Raw genomic sequence first — 5,634 nt, 5'->3', positions numbered from 1 at the left:
CAGAGGTTGGTGAGAAGAGGAAGTTTGACGGACCCTCGGGGTCCAGCAAAAAGGGTAAATTCTCAAAGTCTAGTTCGAAAGGAGGTGGAGGAGGCGAAGTGAAGTGGTGTGACAAGTGCAAGAAGAAGCACTCTGGGAAGTGCGACGGAGGGGTCACTTGTTTCAAATGTGGGAAGCCTGGGCACTATGCCAATGAATGCACATTCACTAAGAAGGTCTGTTATGAGTGCAACGAGGAGGGGCACATTTCGAGGGACTGCCCAAAGAAGAAGGAAGCAGGAAGACCCAACATTCCACCAAAGCCGAAGGCTAGAGCCTTCCAGATGACACTGGAAGCTGCTAAGGAAGAAGCTGATGTCGCTTCAGGTACCTTTCTCGTAAACAAATTTCCTGCCCAAATTTTATTTGATTCTGGAGCCAACTACTCCTTTATTTCGCATGAATTTGGTAGAAAGCTAGCTTTGCCTGTCGATAGACTAGATAATGCCTTATTAGTCGAAGTTGCTAGTGGCAAGTTTGTACCTGTTAACCATCATATGAAAAACATCTTAATTGATTTGAATGGGAATAAGTTTCACGAGGAATTATTGCCTATCGAACTGAACGGTTTCGACATCGTGTTGGGAATGGATTGGCTTAGCACCAATGATGCAGAAATACTATGCAAAAAGAAGATTGTAAAAGTAAACCCGCCTGGGAAAGAGTCGTTTATGGTGTATGGGGACAAACGCAGGGTAAATTCTGGAATCATTTCTCTAATGAAAGCCAGAAAATGTTTGACCAAGGGATGTACATCATATTTAGCATTCGTGATCGATGCTAAGAAGGAAAAGAAGGTGATACAGAGCATTCCTGTCGTGTGTGATTATCCGGAAGTATTTCCCGAAGATCTTCCCGGATTACCGCCTGATCGACAAGTAGAATTCCGTATTGACTTGTTACCAGGAACGACACCAATAGCAAAAGCACCTTACCGATTAGCACCGACGGAGATGAAGGAGCTGATGATGCAACTTCAGGAGTTATTGGACAAAGGTTTCATTAGACCTAGTTCATCACCCTGGGGAGCTCCGGTGTTATTCGTGAAAAAGAAAGATGGAAGTATGAGAATGTGTATTGATTACAGAGAGCTGAACAAGGCAACAATAAAGAATAGATATCCGTTGCCAAGGATTGATGACCTGTTTGATCAACTGCAAGGTTCAAGTTATTTATCAAAGATCGATCTTAGGTCAGGATATCATCAACTGAAGGTGAGAGATCAGGATATTGAGAAGACTGCGTTCAGAACGAGATATGGACACTACGAGTTCTTGGTTATGTCGTTTGGACTAACTAATGCTCCAGCAGCATTCATGGATCTGATGAACAGGGTTTGTAAACCATTCCTCGATAAATCTGTGATAGTGTTCATAGATGACATTCTCATCTACTCGAAAAGCCAAGAAGAGCATGGTAGACACTTGCGGGAAGTGTTAGAAGTCTTGAAGAAGGAGAAGCTGTATGCTAAATTCTCCAAATGTGATTTTTGGATTCGAGAAGTCCAATTCTTGGGTCACGTGGTCAACCAAGAAGGGATAATGGTCGATCCAGCAAAGATTGAAGCGGTAATGAAGTGGGAACAACCAAAAAGTCCCACGGAGATCCGAAGCTTTTTGGGATTAGCCGGATATTACCGAAGGTTCATCCAAGGATTTTCTTCAATCGCTAGTCCATTAACAACGTTAACCCACAAAGGAGCTACCTATGCTTGGAGTGATAAGCATAAAGAAGCATTCGAGAAGCTAAAGAAGAAACTATGCGAGGCACCGATACTTTCTCTACCCAATGGAGTTGAAGACTTCGCTGTTTATAGTGATGCGTCTGGTGTTGGGTTGGGTTGTGTTTTGACCCAAAGAGAAAAGGTGATCGCATATGCGTCTCGACAGTTGAAGGAACATGAAAAGAACTACCCGACTCATGACTTGGAGTTGGCGGCGGTAGTTTTCGCTCTAAAAATATGGAGGCATTACCTCTATGGCACGAAGTGCAAACTTTTCACCGATCATAAGAGTCTCCAATATCTCTTTAATCAGAAAGAATTGAACATGAGGCAACGACGCTGGCTAGAATTACTCAAGGACTATGACTGTGAGATACTTTACCACCCCGGTAAAGCAAACGTTGTCGTTGATGCTCTCAGTCGAAAAGTCAACCTTGAAAGAAAAAGGCCAAGAGCGTTGAGAATAGAAGTTGTCTCGACCATTGTGGAAAGTATCAGGGAAGCTCAAGAAGAAGCCTCAGAGAAGAGTGACCGAAAAGAAGAACGTTTGGGAAAAACATTACTGTTTGGTACAAACAGTCAAGGACTAAAGGTATTCCAAGATCGGATTTGGGTACCTAAGACTGGAGGAATAAGAGATCTTCTGATGGAAGAAGCTCACAAGACCATGTACTCGATTCATCCCGGTAGCACTAAAATGTATAGGGACCTAAAACCCTACTACTGGTGGCCGACGATGAAGCTCGACGTTGCGAAATATGTGGCCGAGTGTGTAACTTGTGCAAGAGTTAAGGCACAACATCAGAAACCATATGGGAGTTTAGAACCCTTACCTGTACCCATGGGTAAATGGGAAGACATCACCATGGATTTTGTGACTAAACTACCCAGGACGAAGAACGGTCACGACATGATTTGGGTGGTCGTGGATCGTTTCACAAAGAGTGCACACTTCATAGCTGCCAATGAAAGGTGGTCTATGGATAAGCTTGCAAATGCTTACGTGAAGGAAATTGTGAGACTTCACGGTGTTCCTCTAACAATTGTATCGGATCGTGATAGTCGTTTCACGTCAAGGTTTTGGAGAAGTCTACAAGAGGAATTGGGTACGAAGTTATGTCTGAGTACAGCTTACCATCCGCAGACTGATGGTCAGAGTGAAAGAACGATTCAAACGCTTGAAGATATGTTGAGAGCATGTACCCTCGAGTTCCAAGGTAACTGGGATGAGCACTTACCTTTGGTAGAATTTTCCTACAACAACAGTTTCCACTCGAGCATCAAGATGGCACCTTATCAAGCTTTGTATGGACAAAAGTGTCGTACGCCTTCTTGTTGGCTTGAGGCTGGCGAAAAGCAGTTTATGGGCCCCGAGATAGTCCATGAGACTGTTGAGAAGCTGAAGGTGATCAGGGAAAGGATGTTAGCAGCTCAGGATCGTCAGAAGAGCTATGCTGACAAGAAAAGACGACCGATGACCTTCGAAGTTGGGGATTCCGTTTTGCTTAAAGTCTCACCGTGGAAAGGACTTATACGATTCGGGAAACGAGGAAAGCTGAGTCCAAGGTTTATTGGATCGTTCAAAGTTCTTCAGAAGATTGGGAACCAAGCTTACAAGCTGGAATTGCCCGAAGAACTCGATGGTATTCATAACACCTTCCATGTATGTTATCTGAGGAAATTCACGGGATAAGTTCCCGACATAATTCCGATCTCGGAGTTAAGAATGGATGAGAATAAGAGGCTAATCGAAGAGCCCGAGGCAACTGTTGACCGTAAGATTAAGAAGTTACGACGCAAGATGGTCGACTTAGTGCTAGTCCGATGGAAACATTCGAATGGGCCGAATCTCACTTGGGAAACAGAGGATGACATGATGAGTCGCTATCCGCATCTGTTTGCTGACGCATGATTCCGGGACGGAATCATCCTAAGGGGGAGAGAATTGTAACGCCCGGGTTTCGGGGCTAAGCATTTTTAGACGATGTAATAGTCTAGGTCAACTATTGTAACTCTTTTGATGTAATAAAAATGAAATATTTGAGTATTTTGCGAATTATGTGAATTTATGTGCTTATTATTTAATTATGAATGTATAATTAATAAAGAATAAAAATAAGCGTCAAAATGAAATGTTAGATAAACCCGATATCTATGAAGGATGTGGTAGTGGTCGTGACGCGGTTTCCGAATATATAAAGAATGCCAAAATCCGAGTTATAACGAAGAAGTTATGACCCGACGAAGTTTCACGACGGAACCGACACGATACCGGGAAGCGTAAATAGTGAATTTACGATAAAGCGAGTTTTAGCCTTAGCGATCTAAACGAAAGTCGTAGAGTTCGTTAAACCGAAAGCGTGCATAAAAAGAATGCCCAAATCTGACTTCATATGAGGAAGTTATGATTTTTCTAAGTTTCAGCTTAGCGGTATACAGCCCAAATACTCGATTTGAGATCGAGCGGTTTTTAGCCGACACAACCTAAACGAGAATTGAAGATCTCGTTAATAGTAATGCAACGGTAAAAAGACAGACGAAAACGGACGTCGGATGAAGAAGTTATGAATTTTTAACGGACTAATCCTGTCCCGGCCTGTTAAAAATATAACTGTTAAAATAAATTCAAAATTAGCCGACGGAGTCTAAACGAAAGTTGTAGATTACGTTCCCGCCTACGCGTGAATATAAAGAACGTCGAAAACGGAGTTCATATGAAGAAGATATGAATTTCCAAAGTTTTTAAAATAATTAATATTTATTTTTAATTATCTATTTATTATTCGACCGGAGGAATCTACTTTACACCGGAGAAAAGGAAAAGGAGCTGACAACTAATCGAGTACTGTTAGGTGACGTATGCAGTGACGTCGTGTACGCCCGGCGTACTTTGAGATTACGCCCAGCGTACTGAGTACGCCCAGCGTACTTGAAGTTACGCCCAGCGTAATCGGGGTTTCCAGCCCCTATAAATAGAGACCGAGATCAGCCATATTTCCTTGCCATTCTTCATTCTTTCTCTCTAGATTTTGCCTTGGTTTGCGTGCCAATAATATCCCGAAGCCTCGATATTATTCCCGAGCCCCGAAGCAAGTTTTGAAGCCCCGAGGATCCCGAGAAGTGCAACTCTCGAGCCGAAGCTCTGCTCGCGAGAAGCTCGGTTTTTGTGAAGATCTTCCAGGTCTACCGAAGAATACTACTTCTACAAGTCGTAGTGCTGTCCGGTTATCTTCTGAACAAGTGAGTGTGTAGTTACTTTCTTCTAACGCATATTATGAAGTATTTATTATAAAATATGTGTGATGTGTATATTTGGTTGTTATATGTGTGAATGTATATTCACTTTCTTCTATCTCATATATATGATATATTATCTATGAAATATGTGTTATATGTGTGTGCCTTATCTGTTATGTGGAATATATATTAAATGAACATGCTTTACAGGTTTTAAAACTATGCATAAAAATATATATTTTTATCTACTAATATGTTGGGTAGAACATGGGTAGATAGTTGATGTGTGATAAACAGATGAGAGGCCTCGATGTTGTTGTTGATCTAGTCATCTAGCGGAGTATGGATGACGACCACGGACTCTTCTAGGCAGTCCAGTGGAACACTAGCAGGCTCATAACCTGTAGGTGTTGTGAACGACGTGTTCACCGGTGTACTCTACTCCCCCACATGGTTGCCTTTAGGACATCTATTGTTGAGGAAACCCCTTAGCAGTAATGTCCGTCCCGATGAACTTTCCTAGATTAGGTCCCTTTAGATAGATGTTATTTTAGGGATGTAAAGTGAGGATAACGGGAATGGGTAATCGGGTTATTGTTGGTCGGTAAAAATTAAATATAATTATTTATTGTGGG

The sequence above is a fragment of the Lactuca virosa genome, chromosome 1 (assembly GCF_052849685.1).
Source record: "Lactuca virosa cultivar CGN04683 chromosome 1, Lactuca_virosa_CGN04683_v6, whole genome shotgun sequence".
In the NCBI taxonomy this organism is placed as follows: domain Eukaryota; kingdom Viridiplantae; phylum Streptophyta; class Magnoliopsida; order Asterales; family Asteraceae; genus Lactuca; species Lactuca virosa.
The sequence above is the reverse complement of the archived record's forward strand: the minus strand, read 5'-3'. Positions refer to the sequence as shown.